This window comes from Humulus lupulus, chromosome 4 (genome assembly GCF_963169125.1).
Source record: "Humulus lupulus chromosome 4, drHumLupu1.1, whole genome shotgun sequence".
Taxonomy (NCBI): domain Eukaryota; kingdom Viridiplantae; phylum Streptophyta; class Magnoliopsida; order Rosales; family Cannabaceae; genus Humulus; species Humulus lupulus.
In genome coordinates this window covers 59,777,570-59,800,636 of record NC_084796.1, presented here as the reverse complement: position 1 = coordinate 59,800,636, position 23,067 = coordinate 59,777,570, and positions in this window count along the sequence as shown.

Below are 23,067 nucleotides of genomic sequence, written 5' to 3'. Positions count from 1 at the left end.
AGCTCACGGGTGCTCTATGGTGCAGGTAAAGGCAAGGGAAAGGTCGACCAACCATAAGTTGGAGAGTGTGGAGCAGCATGTACATGTTCGACCTACCTGGCTACCATGGTCGAGGTTGTTTGAGGAATTTACTGTAGATGGCTGGTTTTGTCGCTTAGGTCAACTGTATTCTCATTTTTGAGTTGTAATTGTTGACCATGATTTTGGCCAACTGCCAGTAGACCCAAAAACAACAATAATCCTAATAGCCTTGAATAGAAAATAAAATGACACAACCAATTTTATAGTGGTTCAGCCCTTGCTCATTGGTAATAGCCTAATCCACTTTGAGTTGTGATATATGAACTTATACTTAAGATCAGATGAACCTGAACCAACTCAATTTCTTAAGAATAAATCAAAGAATACAATGTTTCTCTCTATAAGTTCTCTGAGAAAATGTCCCAAGAATTCTCCGAGTCAAATTTCCAAAGAAAAAAAAGTCCCTCAAATGATGCCATGAGCACTATATTTTTAAGCTCATGGATCGTACATGAAAATCCCTTTTTTTGAAAGGGTCCTTGGTTGTTTTAACCAATATTAAGTAAAATAATAAATAAATTTAGATTACAACAATGCGGCTACTACTTCGGCATATCTGAGAGATTCACGCGATAGTTACGGCCAATTCGGGTTGTAGTTGTTACTGAGATTCGTAAAAGGCCACTGGGCATCTAACTCTTGAGACTCTGACATACCCCATCGGCTAAATCTTCCTTCTAATGTAGCTAGTCGGGTAAAACCTCCCTTCTGATGTATCTGGTCGGGTAAAACCTCCCATCTGATGTTGCTGGTCGAATAAGCCTCCCTTCTGATGTTGCTGGTCGGATAAGACATTCCCTAACCAGGTAAATTCATACCTGGTTGGGTGAATCACTCCCTGCCGAGGTAAATTCTTACCTGGTCGGGTAAATCACCTCCTGACCAAATAAAACCGTGTTTTTGGCCAATGTTCGTCCGACCAGTGAAATGAGAACTATATAGGTCATCTTGTAACCCTTGCACTTCCCTTGGCCAATACGTTCATTGACCATTATTGTGCCACTTGATGACCATGCATTTCCACGTGTCACTTCTGATTGCTACGTCATTGAAATGAAATTTTTGGGATAACATTTTACCCCCAAGTTTATTATATGATTTTCTCATATGATAAACTTTTTCTCTAACTAGTAGTTATTCAGGTCGTCCAAAAGCACAATAAAAGTCCGACTAGTTATATCCCAAAAATTAAGTAACTAATCAGAGATTGAACGAATACCACAACAATTACCTCCACATGATGACCCACCAGAAAATTCAAGAATCTTCGTGTTTCAAAATTAAAATGACCCTCTGCATTCTCCCGCCCTTTTCAAATAGACCCACGATTAAACTTTTCAGTCCATGAAAATAGTAGTTACCAAATTCCCAGATAGTGGTATAATGGGTGAGAGAAAATATTAGGAGTTGTAAGGTAATTGAGGGTTTCCCTCTTTTCCTATAAATAACTCACGCACGCCTCTCCTTTACAAGCAAAAGAAAATATCACAAAAACAACTTCTTCTTGTCTTGGCCGATTCTCCCTCAAAGCTCCCAAGAGTGCTTCATTTTCTTCAAGGAAATCAATGGCATATCTCAAGAAATCAAAGGCTCTTCCATCCATTTGGGTAAGTTTTCCCTTCTTTTAGTTCATTTTGAAACATTTTGAAGCTTTCAAATTCTTCACATACTTTTCTAGAACATGTGGTGGTCGAAACCCTCTTTTGGAATGCTTTCTTTGGAATTTTTGTTATGAATCTTTGAAGGATAGTGTTTTTGTGGCTGTTTTGATGTAATTTAGGCTTTGGGTTAGCCAATTTCACTTCCACTTTCATGATATTTTAGAGAAAAAATCATTTCCCATCCTCAAACATACATTCGGGTTCATGGGTGTGTATGAACTCTTGGAGTTTTCATGAAGCTTTTGCAAACCCTTGAAATTCCCCTTTTTGATCTTGTTTGTGTGCCCCATGAATAGGAAAATGTTTTTGTGCTCCATGTTATACCCCATTTTCTTTTAGGCTTTGACTGCTCAGATTTGTCTTAGCCAATCAGATTACCAAGCTAGCCCTTTGATTTTCACGTTTGGCTCTTCGGAACCCCCTAGCCATTTTTGGATGCTTTAACTCCTCGAGACCTTGTAACCGATCAGGTAATTTTGGCCATTACTGCTCGAATAACTTTTGGCTGTCTAGGATCCTCGAACACTTGCTAGCCGATCTAATGTTGTCTTTGGCCCCTTGGAACATGCTCATGTGCTTGGGCACACACCACTTGGGTTCCTTGACCCATGTGCTCTAACCATTTGGATCACGCATCACTCGGGTGTCGTGACTCCTCGGAAACCCCCAGCCGCTTGGACATTCTCTGCCCCTCATAACCCACTTAGGTCCTCGGCAACATGCATTAGTCGCTTGGATTAAGCACCCAACCACTCGGGTTTGTGCGTATTTAGTCGAGCACAAAACATCATAGTTCAAAAACACATAGCACAAAACTATAGACTTAATTTCCCCAAACACATAGCACCCAAAACAATTTCTATTTTCCTTGTGAATTGCTTAAAATTGTTACCACTGCTTAAAAATGTTTTTATCTGGGCAGTAAAAATTTTTTACTGCACAGAGAAATTTTTCACTTAGCAGTAAATTTTTTTACTTTCATGCATGTTTGTTTGGTTTACTCAACTTCTCGTATTTTTTGTAGATGAATCATTTCAACTACAGGGGAGGTGACAACCAAAACAGACTCCGATTCTTCATCACCAAGTCAAGTGACACCCCTCCGATGAGTGATTCTTCTTCCAAATCTCCAAGCAAAGGAACTCTCGAAGACCATCTTCGTCATCTCAAGAAAATCCTTCCCCGACCCCCTTTATACTTCCTTCACGAAGAGTAGTTCCTTAAGCTGCAACGTCAACACCAACCAATGAGGGTGAAAAAAAAATCAAATTGACTCCCTCAGGAACAAAATCCCCAAGTAGCTCGTAGAGCGACACAAAAGGTGGTGGAACAAGTGCCTTTTGTGGGAGAAAATTTATTAGAAGAAGCTGAGACTAAAGCCTCTTCAAAGCCTCTTCAAAGCCTCATCACCAAGTTCGAGAAACTAGTAAACCCAAGAGAAAGGTTTCCTGGACTTTTGCAACAGAAATCCAACAAACTGCTACACTCAAACCGAGGAAAGAAGAAGATTGTGTGCCTTCATGGTTCGTAGTTAAGGCTTCTAAGCTGAACTCCAAAATGCTCAATAGACACATTCAGACTTTGGGACTTGAAGGAGTGAATGTGGTATGCCCGCACCCATACTAGAGAGCCAATAATCCTTGTGGTGCCTATTGTGTCTGGTCTAGGTATCACATTTATGCAGGAGCTACTATCCCTTTGCATCCTTTCTTTTGGTCAATTGCGGATTACTTTAATGTTTCTCCCTTACAGATTGCTCCAAACAAGATACAAGCCCTGTCTGCTCTATACATTCTCTACCACTTCCAGGGCTGGAACCCACCTACCCCTCATGAGGTACACTATTTGTTCGATTTTAGGACCAATCCCAGCCACAAGAATACAGGTTTTTTCCACCTCTTTCATAGGCAGAAAGGGGTTAAGTATCTTCATGGTATTGCGCATAAATCGAATCCTGGAAAGTATTATACGGAATGCTTCTTTACTCCAAACATAAAAGCCAGCAACTTGGCTTTTATGCATGCAGGCTCTTTTCATCAACCTCTCCCGACCAAGTAAATGAATTCCTGGGCAGAGGATCTTGCTAACATGCCCATTGAGGAGAAGGATGTTGAGCAGTTGGTCACCTTGCAGAATCTTTGATTGGCAGGGTTGTTACAGAATAACCAAGACATTGCTGTGGGCAGCACTCCTGATGAAGCAAACACGACTGACTAGTCAAACGCAGATATTGAAGTAGTTACTAACCATTTCTCTCTTGAACCATCTCCTCAGCCACACCGACCAGGTGATCTTATCATTAGAGAACCTCTTCATGAAAATCCTCACCAGCCCACCTTCCCTACCAAGCCCGGAAAGGCAAAAGCATTGAGCTCCTCTGAGAAGACAGCTCATCATCGAAGGCGAGGACGATATTTTTTATGAAAGTCTAAACTCAGGTTTTACTAATAGTAACCATAGTTACATTTTGAGAATGATTGTGATGAAAGTCTGTAGAATTTTTACTCACTTATGTTTATTTCTCGTTTCCACTAACCAGGTTTTTGCTTTAATTTTATGCAGATCCAACCATATTCAAGCAGTTCAACACTCCCTTTGCCCAAAAGAGGAAGACTGGTGAAGGTAGCAGCTTGAATCCTCCAATCAAGGTCGTGAAGATTGCACCGCTCAACCAGGGCAGACCATCTGACCTGTTAGTCACTATCCCACTCTTGACTCCTCCGTCTATTCATCCTTCTACCAACCTACAAACTACTCAACCAGTCGGCCTAAGCGAGCCCCTTCGCATTGCTGGTGAGTATGGAAAAGAGTTACTAGACCACACTCTTCACCACGCAACGACAACTCAGACCTTTGAGACTCTACCCCAGCAAAGCGTTGAAGTTTTCCTTCACAAAGGCCTCACTGAAATAATGAGTGTAAGCATCTTATCACAAAAATCACTCACTTTCTTATCGATTGTTCTTATTCTGAATACTTTCCTAGTTATTTACTCCAGGGACTCATCACTGTTAGTCATGCTCAACGCCGAGCAGTTGACTATAAGGAGCTAGTCAATGTCTTGAATGATCCATTGGTTGAAGCCCAGCAAAGATTGAAATTCTAACTAAATCTGAGAAAGATCTCCAAGAAAAGACTCAGCAGGTAGAGAAAGCAGTTGTTGACTGGAACCGATCTCTGAAAGAGTTGGCTGATGAGAACAACAAGAAAATTCAGGCCAACAAGAGATTGATCGATCAGTTGGTGGAGAAAACTCAAGAGAATGAGGAGTTGAAACAAGACAAGGAAATAGATCTAGCTCGTTACGAAGAATTCTGCTTCAACTGCGTCTATCAGATATGGAAGTTAAACAAGGCTCTTAACCTTGACTTTCTCTCTAAAGAGGCGAGGGCCGAAAAGCTTGCCAAATGCGAAGCCAAGGCCGTCGAGGAGGCAACACTTCCAGATGGCACTGTGCCTGCCCCTCCTGCTCTATCATTCTAACCAGAGGAGGTTCCAGATGTATGACAGTGTTGACCAGCCAAGGACCAGTTTACCTAACCAGTAAATGTGCCCATCCGACCAGGGAGCCTCCTACCTGACCAACAAAGCTTTGTACCTGGCCAGTAGTTTACTTGTTTTCTTTATACTTTTGTTGAGACAATTGCTGCTTATCAACTTTGATAGTTTGCTCGTACGGCCGAGCTGTTTGACATTTACGCTTTACTTTTCTTAAAACATTCTAAGCCGTTTGTGAATATTAAAGTCTCTTTGATTTATTCCTTATATTTTCACATGAGTACTTAGTGTTCTAACTTGGAAATTATAGAAATTTCTTAAGTCCCTACTAAGTATACTTTCTCACACTCTTATTACTCTAGCATTTTATGAGCATAATGTTTATTTTCACACGAATATCTACTTTTAACTTCGAATTTTGAAAAATTCCAAGTTATTTAAGCTTTGTTAAACAAGTTAGGTTAATGGCCTTTTTTTACTTCAAAAATTTACAAGTCGGCCTAAAAACAAATATTTTAACTCGTACTCTCATTGCCTGTGTTGAATTATATACCAGTATACCCTATTTGCCCCCCAAGTGATCGAGGGTTGAAAGATCCTTGGTCACTTGCAACTTGAGCAAATCTGTTTGAGAAATTATTACTCGTGAAACACATTGAATATAAGGAAAATATCCGAGCAGTTGAACACTGCTATAATGCCCGACCAATTAAATATTGTCAGTTTGCTCGGCCAGGTGAATATCAGTCAGTTGAACACTGCCCAGTTTGTTTCGACCAGTTGAACACTATTCGAGTAAAAAAATAATTAACACGTATGCATAATTTATAGCAAGATCTGACCACATTGTGCATGATGTCTTTTATTGCTCATAAATTATAAAATGACAAAACATGTCTAATAACGAGTCTCAAACATACCAAAATATTTCAAAAATAAATGATTGGTCAGCAAATAATCAGTTCATAACCATACTTAAATAATAAGTAAAACACTGGAACCCAAGCTACCACTCTATAAGAGTTATTTATTGATAATGTTTCCTCAGGTTCTCGCCATTCTAGTAGTTTTTTATTAGCCTACCATTCAACCTAGAAAGTTTGTAAATGTCGGGTGGTATGACTTGCTCAATCTGATATGGCTCTTCCCTATTTGGTCCTAGCACTCCAATTCCTGGGTCTTTGATGAACACCTTTCTGAGGACCAAATCTCCGATCTAGAATTTTTCGATCTTTAACTCTAGAATTAAAATAGCGAGCCACCTTTTTGTTGATGGGCAACAACTCTCAAGCTCGCATTTTCTCTTTTTTCTTCAATAAAATCCAAAGATTCAACTAGTAATTGATTGTTCTCTACTTGTTCATATGTGCTTCTCCGATGGGATGGGGGGTCAATCTCGACCGGTATCATAGCTTCATAACCATACGCCAAGGAAAAAGGAGTATGACCAGTTGTTGTCTGAGCAGTGGTTCTGTACGACCAGAGGACCTCTGGTAATTATTCTGCCCAGGAACCTTATGCTTGTTCGAGTCGCTTCTTTAGAGTGTCTTTCAATGTTTTGTTTACTGCTTCAACTTTCCCATTCGCCTGCGGGTGAGCCACTGGGTAGAAACTCTTTGTGATGCCATGTCTAGCACAAAAATTAGCAAACAAATCGATATCAAATTGAGTACCATTGTCAGACACTATCTTCTTTGGCAGACCATAGCGACATATGATACTTTTCACTACAAAATCTAACACTTTCTTTGAGGTGATCGTTGCTAGTGGTTCAGCTTCAGTCCATTTAGTGAAATAATCCATAGCAACTACCGTGTACTATACTCCTCCTTTTCCTTTGGGTAGTCTCCCTATCAGATCAATTCCCCATACTGCAAAAGGCCAGGGACTTTGCATTTGCTTCAAAACATTTGGAGGTGCTCTGAGTATCTAAGAAAATCTCTGACATTTATCACATCTTTTCACATATTCCATGAATTCTTCATTCATTGTAGGCTAGAAAAATCCTTGTCGCAAAATATTTTTAGAGAGACTTTGCCCTCCAGCGTGATCTCTGCAAAATCCCTCATGTACTTCAACCAACAAGTTTTTTGACTGGTCGGGCGTCACACATCTAAGTAACGACGTAGAGTACCCTCTTCTATATAACACCCCATCTATCATGACATACCGGGCAGCTTGCTCATCTTCTTTGCATCATTACGGTTATCTAGTAAGGTGCCTTGTTTAAGGTATGTGATGATGGGTGTCATCCAAGTGTTAGTATAATGCCCTGAGTAACCAAGACCGTTACCCTGTGTGTTTAAAATAGTGCAAGACTTACTAATCATGTCGTTTGAAAATAAATGTGTTTCTAAAGTCAACTGACAGGTTAGGGTTAAAAGATTTTGATCGTAAAATGGTGGACTTTCATTAAAATAAGAGTTTGATAAATGAGATCCCAAAAATAGTGTTTACATGGGAGATACAACCCTCAAAAGTTAATAGAACAATATCCAATCTAAATGGCAAAATACAAGTTTGAATTCTAGTCCCTGCAATTTCCTCGCCCATGATCGTCGAGCAACTGTCGATGTACACTCTGTCCCCAAAGCTCTCCAACTTATGGCTGGTTTAGCTTTCCCTTGCCTTTACATACACCACATAGCACCCGTGAGCCAAGGCTCAACAAGAAAACCATAATCAACAAGCATAGATGACAACAGAGTGTACATAGTAAACTTTAGATCAATCAATTCAATTAACAGCAAAATACAAGTGTAATCTAGGCAACAACAATAGTTCAATCCAAACATATAAATCAACCTTAATACAGTTAAATAGGGGTCGAGGCCCTTAGGCCGAGCCCTCAGGTTATTTAGCTGATTCCGTCTCGCTTAGGCCGAACTACGTTTAGTATGCTCAACATCAGCCCTAGCTCCCTTAGGTCATAATTTCACATCACACATAACAGATATATAGGTTACATAACACATATGTTCATTTATAGGGGGATGTTAGCCCCATTCACAACTTGGGTGCAGTTTTCTTACCTCGAGTCCTGAGCGAAGGATGTGGAGCGATCCTGAGCACGATCCTTAATCCCGAGCCTTAACGGTAACCCTAGTCACAAGTAACAATGGATAACAATCAAAATCTAATCCAATTAAATCTCTAGAATCTAATACTAGCCTCCAGAACCTCGAATTCTACTAAACCAGGTAGTAGAATTCGTACCGAGCGCTAAGGTTTAAGTCTCAGAGCCTAAAAACCAATTTTGGCTATGGCTGCCTAGGAGGGTCGTGACCTAGCAGAGGGTCATGGTGCACCTCAAGTCAGAAGCACCAGCCTCTTATCCCAGAGGGGAGGCAGGTCGCGACTTGCACCCCTAGGGTCGCGCCGCACCCACAAATCAATAAGCCCCCCAAGGCCTTTTGGGGCACGCGGGTCGCGACGCCTATGAACTGGGTCACGGCGCGCCCCCGTGAACCCAAAAATCCTTGGGTTTTCTACATTTTTCCCTGAGCCTAACCCAATAATTTACACCCCAAACACTAGTGAAACTTAGAAGTATCCCTAAAATCCTCATTCATATAGCCCAAACATCACAGAAATTCAAAAACAATTACATACCCTTACCCAACACTCAAAATCAGACTTAAAAATCTACTTCCATGCAAGCCTAAAATTCTAATGGAATTCAGCAGATTAATCAACTTAAAAATCCTTAAATCAGTAGTATCTCCACCCCTTGAGTTGAATCCCAAACACAGCAAGCCTTCTCCCTCAATTTCTTATCCTCAAGTCTTCAAATCTCCACAAGTTCTACACACCCAAAGAGAGGGAGAGGGAGAACGTGAGAGTGAGTGTGAGTGTGAGAGAGAGCTGATAAATTCCTAATGGTTCTAGCTACTGCCTAGAGTCTCAACTGAGTATATCCCTTAACTAAAAAGGACCAAAATGCCCCTAAAATCAACTCAGCCCTCTAATTACTCCTAAGGGTAAAACAGTCATTTTCCTCATTTCCCACTAATTCTTCAAGTCGTCCTACCGATTCCCAACCAATCCCGACATACCCCACTAATTACCAAATACTTACTCGTTACTCGTTAAATTCCCAAATATTCTTTAAGTTCCTAGAATACCCCTAGGCTTACCCTGAGTTGGGTATCAAACCCCCGCTGTGACAATTCTGCTAATTCGCTCACTAGGATCGCCTCGAGCCGAATACTGCAAATATACCCACATAATAATGTGGTCCCAACAATTTAACACATATAATCACATTTATGTCCTTAACTGGCCATAATTACAAATATGCCCTTATAAACAAGAATGAGCCCACATGCATATTTAATACTCATAAACATGCATATAAATATATTCATATTATCATATAAATCATGCATGCCACATAGTCACACATTTAATCAATTAATCACACATATATCCAATTATGCCCTCCCGACATGCTAATCAAGGCACTAAACCCTATTAGCATTTTTAGGACGTTATAACTATCCCCTCCTACTAAAAATTTCGTCCTCGAAATTTACTAGAATAACTCAGGATATTGATTTTGCATAGACGGAGAACCCCTCTTCCTTTACATGGCTATCTCTGAGAACGCCATAAATGTTGCCTTAGTCCGCGAAGAAGGTCGTGTTCAACATCTTGTTTACTACATGAGCAAATGACTTCTTGGAGTGGAATCCAAGTATTCGTTCATGGAGAAGCTGACATTTTTCCTAATGATAGCTTCTCAGAAGCTACGACACTACTTCCAGGTGCATCTAATTAGGGTCGTCACCAACCATCCCTAAAGGCAAGTCCTCTAGAAGCCGGAGTCTTCTGGGAGACTCCTCAAGTGGGCAGTCAAACTGAGTCAGTTTGACATTACTTATCAACCGAGGACTGCCATAAAAGGACAAGCACTAGCAGATTTTATTTTCGAGTGCACAGGAACACATGAATGACCCAAGGAGGCCCAAATGGTTGGGGACCACGCAAAAGCTATTTGCAGATGGGTCTTCCAACAAGAATAAAGCCAAAGCATAACTTATCTTGGTATCCCCCGAGGGGCACAGGATTTACAGTGCTTCGAGATTTGGGTTTAACGCCTCAAATAATGAATTTGAGTACAAAGCACTCATTGTCAGACTCCGAGTCACCTTAGAACTCAACTGAAGGTCTCAAAAATGTTAGCGATTCTCAGCTCGTAGTGAATCAGTTCCTCAGAAAGTATCACACCCGAGGAGCAAATGGAATAGAATTCCAATGTTGATTCCCTGGCCAAACTTGCTACCACCAAGGATGTTGAGTTGATTAATGTGGTCCTAATAGACTACTTGGCCTCTCCGATCATTGCAGCTCCCAAGGAGGTAAAAGTGGTCCAACCCTAGGACGGTTGGATGGAGCCAATCGTGAAGTATCTTGTCTCTAGAGAGTTACCACGGGATAAGAAAGCAGCTTCCAAGCTACTTTACCAAGCGCCTCGGTACGTATTCATGGACAATAAACTGTAAAGGCAAGGATATTCATTGCCACTTCTCCGGTGCTTTTCCAAGTAGGAGGCTAGTCTCATCCTCTGAGAAGTGCATGAGGTCTTTGCGGGGACCACACTGGGGGTAGAGGCTCACATAGAAAATTCTGAGACAAGGTTACTCCTGGCCTACAATGAATGGTGATGCAATGGACTATGTCAAGAAATGTGACAAGTGTCAATGCTACACCAACATCCCCCGAGCTTCTCAAAATGAGCTCATATAGATGACAATTCCTTGGCCCTTCGCAGTTTGGGGAAGTGACCTAATCGGATCCTTGCCCACGGGAAAGGGAGAAGTAAAGTACACTATTGTGGCAATTACGGGCGCCCGAGAAAGATAGTCTCCGACAATGGCTTGCAGTTTGACTTCGAATTGTTCACAGACTTTTGTCAAAGGCATAGAGTTATGAAGAATTTCTCCTCTGTAGCTCATCCACATGCAAATGGAGAACTGGAAGCGGTCAATAAGACACTTAAGACCCTTTTGAAGAAAATGCTAGAATAAGCGAAAGGCGCTTGGCCCGAGGAGCTTCCTAAACCATTGTAAAGCTACCACATCACTGCGAGGAACTCTACTGGCCATTGGCCATTCTCCATGGCCTACGATTATGAATTCATGCTCTAGTTGAGGCAGCAATCTCCACGCACCGAAGAGACACTTACAATCCGACCACAAATCATGATTTACTTCGAGAATCTCTGGACCTTGTAGAGGAGCTCCGAGAAGCTTCAAAACTATGTGTAACATCCTACTAGCAGAAGGTGGCCAGATATTTCAACTCCGAAGTGAAGGATAAAAAATTTGGGGTCAGAGACTTGGTGTTGCAGAGAGTTTTTCTGGCAGCCCAAGACCCAGGTACTAGAGTATTTGGCGCTAACTGGGAAGGCCCATACCAAGTCGAGAGCATCGTGTGTCCTAGGTGTTGGGGTTTTATGCCCTAATTAAAACTCAAATTTTTTGTAATCTCATTTTATTATCAATAAAAGAATACAAATCATCTTTTGACTTAGTCAATTACTTTGCTAACATGTTTTATAAATAATGATTATTTGTTTAATATAAACTTCTATTAAACCCTGAGCATATAGCTAATCTTATTTATAGTGACGTAATCACAGTAGAATATAAATATAATTATATGTTCAAAATAAGTTAGTCCTAAGATTAGTCAGTGCATAGGATTTACACTGACTTGTCAATCTACGATATGATCTACTTACACATCACAGTGTTATGTTCTTTCCAGAACATTAGCAAAGTAGATAAGATCGGATGTATTTGTTGCATCAGACTGGACCGATATTGACAGTTGATAAGATAAGTAAACATATCGTTATTATCTATTCTAGTCATATCATATAGTTGACCATAGGTCAATTCAATCTCAATTCTAAGTGGTTAGTATTATAACTAATTGTATTATTTGAGTTCTTTGACTTGTTCGTTACCAGCTTACCCTACGAACTAGCCCATACTTACATCTTGGGAACTCGGTAGTATAATTGAGTGGGAGTGTTAATCATAGATATGAACATCTATAGCTTCTGATGAAGAAGTGAAACAATGGTTTCCTTTTAGTTTGGTTCAAGGTGTTAAATGATAGAGATCTCATTTCAGTAAATGAATTAGTTTACTGAAATATCATTTACAAGGAACTAAGTGTTTTAAGGATAAAATACAATGAGGGGTAAAATGGTATTTTAGTCCCATCTCATTGTAGACCGTCTATAGAGGATTGAGTGACAATTATGGTTGTAACAATGGATAATTAATAGCGTATCTATATTTTTTATAGAGCGTTCTATGAATTCAAGAGTGCAATTCCGAGTCTATAGTGGAGTCATGAGGAATTAATAAGTTAGTAAATTTATTTGTTAGATTTATGATAACTTATTGGAACTTGATTTCATAGGCCCATGGTCCCCATTGTACCTTGGATAAAATCATCTAGATAGTCTCAATTAATTGATTTAATTATCAATTAGAATTATCAAAGTTGATCAGGTCAATTTTGGATAGTTCCACAGAGTTATGTATTTTTTAGAAGAAAAGATAAATTAGGGAAGATTTATTAATTAAGATAAATTGGTATCTAAATTAATAAATAAATTTAAATCAAGGTTCAAATTATAAATAATTAATTTGATAAAGGATTTAAATAATTATTTAATTAATTAAATCAATAGAAAGTAATACAGGCCTTGATTTTAAGTCCAATGGGCTTATAATCAAATAGGAAATTTCACGAGCCTAAAGCCCATGATAATTTCGACCTAGGGCTTCAAATTGGCTATTATTTTATTGATTTTTTAATTAAATTAAATGGCCTAATTGAGTCTATAAAAGGAGTGCTTAGAGAGAAGTCAAGACAGACGACACATTAGTTTAATCACTGGTTTTCTGATAATTTTAGATTCTCTCTAAACGCAAGTCATTTTCTAAGCCTCTTTGTTATTTTCTCTTCTTCTCTCTGTATCTATCTCATGTGTTGAGAATTGCCCACACTAGTCAAGGTGATTCTAAGGATACATTGGAAGACTATGAAGAAATTAGAAGAACAGTTTAGTTTCTTGATAATACTTTGGAAAGAAAGGATACAAGAGTTAGAGAAACTGAATAAAGGACTCTTTCATTCCGCTGCGTATACTGTAAGTATTCTTATCTTTGTTTCTATTTGAATTCAATTTTAGAAACATGTTCTAGGTTATCTCATATTAATTTGTTTAATATTAGATCTACATGAAAATAAATAAAGATCGTGTGTAAGTTTCCTAACACTGGGACATACAAATTGTCCCGGCTGAATAGGGAGCTAGTGCCCCACGCCTGGAATGTCAAGCATCTCAGCCGGCATTACCAGTAATATGAGCAATGTATTTTCTAAATTTTGTAATTATTTTGTACCCTTCGATCACAATTAATGGAAATCATGTGTACAAAACACGATAGATGGATTCAGAGAACTTGCTTGTCTTTTTAATTTTAATTTTAATTATTTTACTTCCCAAGGAGAACCCGCTCACTGGCCTGGACAAGTAAACGTAGACTAGTCTCCAGTCACTTGGGGGGGCAAAGCTGAGTCACCTCACAGGATAACCACTTACGGAGCATGACCTGGGAAACTAAGCTTATCATGAGCGGAGTAAGCCTAGTGTCAAAGCTTGCGGGAACGGTCTAAAAAATCTAAGTAGACTAAGGGTGGAAAACTTGAGTTATCTCCTGAGGACTATGCGCCTGAGGAGCAATAACAAGTTCCCGAGTTCCAAAAGGCAAGTAGAACCCCGAGTTACCTGTACTCGGGGGAAAAAATAGAATCATGACAAGAAAGTCAGTGTAACCTCCCAAGGACTATGTGCCCGTGGACTAACATTGAGCACGACCTGGGAAACTAATCTTATCGTGAGTAGAGTAAGCCTAGTGTGGAAGCTTGCAGAAATGGGATAACCTAGGGAACTAAAATAAACCTACCATTATTAAAACCTCAACAATCTATGGGAGCAATAGCAAGTTCCTAGCTCCCGACAAGCAAATAGACCCCTGAGTCACCCAGACTCGGGTACAACCCTTAAGTTACCAAAAACTTGATCGTCGTAAGACCCAATAACCTGGAGGGGCAGAGAACTCATTTCATGTCCTGAGGACCCAGAGCCCGAGGACTGGTAGTGAATTCCTGATTTCCTAAAAAGGGTCAAAACCCCGAGTAACCTGTACTCGGGGGAAAAATTATGACTAATTTTAAGGCCCAATGTAACCTCATGAGGACTGTGTTCCCGTGGAGTAAAACTAAGTTCTTGAACCCTAAGTTAATTTGTCCTCCTAAGCCTCGAGTTGTCAAAGCTCGGGGACATAAGGACACATCAAGTGCTCACACTTGACAACGTACTAAAGTTACTTATGAGGACTACGAGCCCGTGAAGCAACACTAAGTGCTTAAAAGCATCAAAGAACTAGGTGGATCGACCAGACTCGAGTCGTCAGGACTCGAGCACAAGTCCCCAATTTTACTAACTAGGACATCTAACACCTGAGTCCCACGAATGAGGCCCACATATGGTGGAAAAATTAAGGTTAAAAAAACATTCTCGTGATGAAAAGTTATGTTGAGAATTGAAAAAAAAAACCTTATGAATTTTAAGACCAAATTGCAACATTAATAAACGCAAATTAATGTGTTTAAGTGATAAGGCAAAGAAGGAAAGTAATAGTGCAAGCAAAGGCCATTCTTGAAAGCTAAAATGTATACAATTATGCTTGGGGGTGCCTCAGATTGTTTATACCCCGACAAAAGAAGTGGCACGCATGCCTATTTACATAAACGAATAAAAAGGAAAAGTTACAAGGGCCTAGATCTCACCCGGGGAAACCTCCACGAAGAGGTCAATCACAGGATCATTCTTGGGAGCCCAACCTACTTACGTTGCCACATGAGCCTACGCATCCGCATCGTCATTCACCCGGAGACGCTCCTTGAATAGCATCCTTATGTTAGGGTCGTCAGTGAAGGTCAATTCCATCTTTTTTTTTCTTTTCCATGCAACATAGAAGGTGTCATCCGCTAGCTGATCAGCCTCCTTGTTAAAGGCGGAGACCTGGTCATTCAACTCATGGACTTGATGCTTCAAGCCCTCCACTTGAGCAGCAGCTGCTTGCGCCCTTGAAGTTGCATGTGTGGCTTCTTCTCGGGCTGTGGCAGCATCCTCAACATGTCGTGAGGCCTCCTTGCGAGCAATTCAGGTCTGTTCTAGCACTGACCGAGTGTCAGCCATGGCCTTGTGAAAGACCTCCTCCGCGACCTTAGAACAGTCTATGGCTTCCTTTACCATTTTTTTGTGAATGTACTCAAGGGCTTGAAGCCTATACTGTTGTGTCGCCATGCGGGTCTCCAACTCGAAGGCATGAGTCTTCTCATCCTCAAAAACATTCTGGAGCTTGGAGTGCTCCTCGAGGGAGACCAATGCCTCCCTGAGTTCCTTCAAATCAAAGGACCTCGTGGTCACGATGTCCCCAAGCCTTTGGCACAAGGTAGTAGTCTGCACAACAAAATAGAGTAAGTACACAAGAATGCAATACTTAGCAACGAATTCAAATTATAGTCTAAGACTTACGCGCGTCAAGGAGTAGCAGCAGGCTAAAAGGAGGGATATCTTGTTATCCCCTCCGACGCAAGCATACCTGCAAGAAGGCATCTTATAGAGGGATCCACTCAATCCTTGCAGAAGCTCCGCTACTAGCGGAGCTATCCTACTTCCAAGTCTCCCACCAAAAAGAGACTCCAACTCCTCATAGCTGGGCGGTGGCAGTAAGGTTCCGCTTTGAGGTCTATCCTCATGAAGATACTTCGCTAAGGCCTTGAACTCTTCGTCCCCTTCTTCAAGGTGATTGTTGAAGAACTCCACGGCCCACATGTGCCTCTCGAGCTCTTCCGTTTTGTAATGCTTGGGGAAGATTACAAGCTGAGGTGTCCTGGCTGGAGAATAGCCAAACGCCTCAAGGGATGAGAGGTCATTTCCTATGCCTGAAATCCCCACATCAAGGACTAGAGACCCCTTCCAGAGGTCAATGACTTACCTTGTTGCCAGCAGTCTCGGGGAAGTGGTAGGGGGAATGGTTGCTGGAGCTCCAGAGACCACGGGGGCTACAGGAGCATCCGCTGGAGCCTCGGGTACAATGGGAGGTGTGGCAAGGGCTTGGATTTGAGAGGGCCCTGTAACCCTCTAGTGTTTGGTTTGTGTGGAGTTAGCCAAACCCATGTGACCTGCAAAGAAAAATAACAAGGGTGTTAGTCTTCACCAAGAGCATAATAAAAGCGAATAAAATGTATGAAAAGGAAAGTTCTTGTCCAAATCATATGAGCTCCTCGGGAGGCCAACCATTGGATGGCTCATCCAGGTGTAGAATGGAATGGGCAAATTCCCTCACGAGTTTTCCCATCTCTTGAGTGGTGTTCATCTCGTATTGACAGAACCACCTCACGTGCATAGATGTCACCTCATCCAATGGCACAAAACCCTGGGGGTGTAGCCTTCTCTTTGGGTGGTGGAGGAATGCATCAATTAAGTCATGGTAGTCTTCGAACTCCTCCACAATCCAATGACGGCCCAAGATTTTTTCGCTCTGTAGGAGCGAAGGCGAGGCCCACACACTCTCAGGGCTTACCCCTTCTCCTACTTGCCTAGCGTGATACAAAATTGTGGGAGATTTATCTTGGTCATGCAACGAGGACTCAACCCCTGCCTAGAGCTCCTCGTCCTCCAGAGCCTCAGTAGTGGCTCGAATTGCAAGAACATTCTCAACACATTCTTCTCGCATCCTTTGGTTGTACAGGAGGAGCGCATGATCGTCCACATACTTCGTGTGGAGGGCAGCTTCTTCTCAAGACCTCTTCGAGTTCCAGAACGGAGAGAGGTCCATAGTGCCTGAGTGTTGACCCTCCTGGAGAAGGCCAAATTGGTGGAGGTGAGCTTCCGTGACAAGGAAGCTGAGCTCCTTCTTCGCGTCCAGAAGACGCTTCATCTTTTGGAGTCGGTCATCATACGCCTCGACGAACGGAGTACAAAAAAAAGGACCTATCAAGAAAATATTTCTAAGTATGAAATGACTAACATCAGGGAACTAAATTAGAGATAAGGTTTGAGACACTTACCAACCCTGACGAATTCTAGGAGAAGGGTAGGGTTGGTCCGTGTGAGAAAACCACTTGTGAAGAAGAAGTGGTCTTTGTAGTCCTGCGCATGGCTTTTGTTATGGCAGGGAGCCTTGTACACCAGTCTTGGATAGGTGTACTTCATTAGGGTGTAATACCCATCGAACCTCATCTTCTGAGGACAAGCCCAAATAATGTAGGCGTACAGTATTTCAGCCAGCAAAGGCACAGTCCAGTTCTGTCTCTAGTACATCACTGACAATCCAGAGAAGACCAGGTTCCCATTCGGGGACAGCTGGAAGGGAGCTATGCCAATGTATTTAAGGAAGTCAACATAGAACTGATGCATAGGCAAGGCCTCCCTTGGTTTGAGGTGTGAAGTGCTCCAGGCCCCGAGGCCATTCACACTCTGGTGCGCTCTTTCTGAGTCTCGGGGCAGGCGTGCAAGGATGTCCCCTTTGACTCTTTAGTGAGAGAGGATTTTTTTAGCGCCTCTCGATGCCTCAGCTTGCCCAGAAATGCGAAAAAATGCAACTAGGCACAAACAACCCATTTTGGCTAATTTCAATGCCAAAGCGGACCTAAAAGGACCAGAGCGATCAAAATGACCTATAAATTCTAGAAACCACGACAGCGTAAGTATGCAACTACATTCATCAAAAAAAACCCAAATAGAAAAGGGAGAGAAAGAGTGACTTACTCAAAATGAACCTCCGATAAGTGTTGTAACATGTCCAGACTCGAAATTACTTCACGTCGTTGACCCATAAAAAGCTTGATTCTCTCCAACCATCCAGGTCTCTATTAAGGGAACTCTTGTGAGGTTTTCGATTGAGGGATGAAGGAAATTTGAGAGCTTTGGTTTTTGAGAAAGTTTCAAATGCTAAAAGTGATGAAATGGGAGGAAAAATTCGAATTTTATACTCGAGAACTTGGGGAGGAATCAACTCCCCCCTGACTGTTGATCACCTACGGAGTAGGCACACGAGCGTGTTCAAACCGTCACGGATATCAAGATACGGATTGCAATCAAAACATGGGAAAAGGATGCCTTGGATACAAATTAGATGTCTTGGGTGTGGAATGGACTCCTCATAAATTGCACCGATTGACGAGCCCAGTAATGGGGAGTCGACACGTGGTGTTACCTTTTTTGAAACATGATGCCTCAATGAGCACAAAAATCACCCTTAGAGTACGTCCTTTGAAATTACTCCTCTCAGTCTAAGTCTCCACTATCCGATGACAAGTGATGACTTGGGGCGCAAATGTTGTCCATGTTTTCACCAATTGACACATGGCAGCATTAGAGAAGTAATTAAACTCCACGAGAGTAAATAAAGTTGAGAGCTCACCTAGTGCTCCTCGGAAGGTAAGCCATTCCCGGTATGTTGTGATCCGCCTCCAAAGAAGATTGTCTTCAAGTGTGTTACGTCCCTAGGACCACTATCATACTCTTCTCGATCTCATGTTCATCTAGTCCTCCAGACATGTAGGAGTTGTCCTCGAAGCCTGGAGAGAACTGTCAGGTGTCATGCACAATGACCCTAGACCACAAGCAGGCATCTGACAAAGCTATTGTTCCTTCAAGTCGTGGTGTCTCGTCTGTACAGGCGACAAGCAGCATGTCCTAATGCGCCCCCTGACATGGAAAAACGTGCAGCGACCCCTTGACTGTCAGGGATGTGTTTTCCCAAAAGTTGGTGGGCTGCAACCTCGAATATATGCCCCATGTGATACGCATGGGCACACCACCACTTTATTACAAGAATGTGTATTAACTAACATTTAGACCCCAACTAATTAGGAATGTTTTGTAATAAATCCCCGCTAAGGGAATTAATTGTCCTCAGCCACTATGAACAGGGCTAGGACACCCATTGTAAAGGAGCCCCGACTTTTGTATTCAAAGCACTACCAAGAGCTGCTTGAACCCCATAGAAGCTTGAAACCTTCAAGCTTCCTCATATCCTAATACAATAGCTCGTGGGCTAGCGTTAATTAATAACCTAAACCACATAAAATATGTGTCTTCTTACTGCATTTTATTTAAGTACTTTTCATTAGTTGATAGTAAAAAAGGCAATCAACATAATCGACTACTACTTTTCTCAATTCTGTAATGATAATCGGTTACTTTTTTGCAACCGAAAGAAAAAAAAATGTGTTTGCATACTCATAATTGATTATCACTTTTCTTAGACCATCTTCAATGCAAGATGTAAATTTTGTGTTGAATTTGGCACAAAAAATGAGTCAGGCAAGTCACTAAAAATGTAACTACCATAGTTACGTAACTATTGAAAATTCCTCCATATATATAAATAGTTAAAATTTGAGTCAAGGCAAGTCACTAAAAATAAATTAATATCCAAATTTGTTAATCTCTTATAACAAATCACTAAAAAATGTAACTACTATGGTTATGTAACCATTGAAAATTCCTATAAATATATATATATGTCTTTTTGAAAATATATTTCAGAAATTATATATATGAGAATCTTATATATTGAAAAGTGATTACAAAATCTCATTCCTCACAAAATTCTCAATATCATTCCTGGGTAACCTCAATATATGTACAATATTTTTACATTTGACATCCTTTCAAGTTTTTTTTACTAATATATTTCTATTTACATATAATTTTTATTTTATATTTTGTCTCCTCATTCATATATCTTTAATATTATGTCTATATTCAATTTTCTACAAATATACATAATCTATATAATTATTTAATTTTTATTCTTAGAGAGATAAAACTATAGATCCGCCTTTGGTGTCATGTATTTGAACAATTAATATTATTAAACACATGCAAGACAAAAAAGCAGAATTCAAATTTGATTATACGTCATATAGATTTTTAATTGTTTAGGAATAATTAATGTAGTTGTTGATAAATTTGGCCTACATTTTAGATTGGATATTATATTGAATACCAAAACTCAAAACCCAAGAGAAGAGTTAATCTATGGATATTTTCAACAATGTTATAATATTAATGTAAGTCTACGAATTCCAATTAATTAATCTTCCTACCTATAAATCACAGCAAAATTTACCTATGATTTTATTAAAATACATTTTTTTATGCAAATAAAAAACACTAAATTAAAACTCCATATAAAATTGCTCAAGGATATCATTCATTGTCTTTTTTATATCTAAATTTAAAATTGTTTTGGTAGTCAAATTTGCTGTTTGACTTGTATGAGATGAGATATGAATTATGTAAGGTCAGAAAGTTTTAAATCTAATAATAATGTTGATAAATTGATTGTTGTATGTGTTTTCACTAATTGACACGTGACAATCATTAGAAATGTAATTAAGCTCTATGGGGGTTAATAAAGTCCAGAGCTCGCCTAGAACTCCTCGAAAGGTAAGTCATTCCCAATATGTTGTGATCCGCCTCCAAAGATGAATATATTCACGTGTATTACGTCCATAGGACCATTACCATAGTCCTCAAGATCTCATGTTTATCCAGTCCTCCAAGCCTATAGGAGTTGTCCTCGCAGCCTGGAGGGAAGTGTCAAGTGTCATGCACAGTGTCCCTAGACCACAAGCAATTGTCTGACAAAGCTATTGTTCCTTCAAGTCGTGGTATCGAGTCCGTACAGGCGACAAACAGCATGTCCCAATGCGCCACCTGACGTGGAAAAATGTGCAACGACATTGTCAGGGGTATATTCTCCCAAATGTTTGTGGGCTACAACCTCGGAAATGGGCCATGTGTGATACACACAACCCACCACCACTTTTATTATGGGAATGTGTATTAACTAGAATTTAGACCTCAATTAATTGAGAATGTTTTGTAATAAATCCCTGCTAAAGGAATTAATTGTCCTCAGCCACTATAAATAGGGTTAGGGCACCCATTGTAAAGGATCCCTCAACTTTTGTATTCAAAGCACTGCCAATAGTTGCTTGAACCCCATAAAAGTTTGAAGCCTTCAAGCTTCCTCAAATCCTAATACAATAGACTTATGGACTCGGGTTATTTAATAACCTGAACTAGGTAAAATATGTGTCTTCTTACTGCATTTTCTTTAAGTTTTTTTAATTAGTTGATAGCAAGAAAGACCGTCAACATCGATAATAGTAAAAAATGTAAGATATAAATTAATTGAATTTTAAGTAAAAATACATGGTGTGAAGATGTAAATAACTATTATATTGTGGATTTATTATAAATAAAATAATTGTAGTTTTTTTTTAAAAAATAGAAAAAAAAAATCTACCATGTATTTTGTCAAAATAAATAAATTTCGACCAAGTATCTCTAAAAACTACTTTTGAAAATAATCAGTCTATTTTCTGGTTCTTCCATAGCAAAAATTACACAGAGTGTCCAATTTCAGAAATGTCATTTAATTTTTAGCTACTTTTTTTAAAAAAAATAATTTTATACCTAATATTTATTTGATATTACCAATTATACCCTTCAGACATACATGAGTTATATGTTTTTAAGCAATGGAACTATGGAATTTTTTAAAAAATATGGCTTTTATACCATCTATGTGCAAAAATATGGAAATTATACTTTTCTTAATTTGTATGGAAAAATGTATTAAAGAAAAAATTAAAGTATGAGAAACATAATTAGTAGCTAACTAAAATATGGAAATGTCACATTTTTTATAATAGTTATGTTTTCTTTGATTTTGAAGGTAATTTTATTTTATTTTTTTCCTTCATTTTTTTATTATTTGTTCTTTCTTTTTTTCCTAACTTATTTTTTCTTCCATTTTTTCCTTTTCCTTTTTTTTTCTTTCTTTTTTTCTTCTTCCATCTTTTCTTTTTTTTTCTTTGTTCTTTTTCATTTTTTTCTACAAATTTTTTCATTCATATTTTTTTTCTTTTCATTTTTCTATTATTTTTCTTCTTCTTCTTTTCATTTTTATTTATTCATCTGTTTTTTTTCCTTCATCATTTCTTTTGTTTTTTTTCATATTCTTTTCATTTTTGTACTTATTCTTTTCTCATTCCATTTTTTTCACACATATATTTTAACATTGCGTAATTATTTTACTATTTTTTTATTTATTATATTTTATTATTGTAATTTTTTTATAGTTTTTTCCACTATATGTAAAAAAAAATCAAATCAATTTTTTTAGTATTTTCTTTTTACTGTAACACTTATAGGAATACAAAAATTTGAAAATAAAACTAATAAAAATATGAAAACATGAATGGGTAACTGGTTACCTTCACGTTCTTTGTGTGTATATTTCTTGGGGTAACTAGTTACCTTCACATTCTGGTGTGTGTATATTTATGGGTTCTTTATGGTAACTGGTTACCTATGTTACTAAAATCATAGTTACTTCTTCTTCATTTTTTTAATGAAGTGTTCTTCCTCTTTTTCCTTCAAATTTGATGTTTCTTTTCTTATTTAATATGAGTAACTCGTCACCCCTCTTATGGTAACTGGTTACCCCTCTTACGGTAGAAAGTTACTCCTCCTGGTACATGTTATTTAACCTAGCACTAGGGTTTTTTTTACATAATTGTCAAAGATCAATCAAGTAACTGGTTATCTTACCCTGAATTTGAAAAAAGAAACGTACAATCTAAAAAAAATGTTTATAATAAATAAAAAATAATTGTAAAAACATTTCATATTACAAAAAAAAAA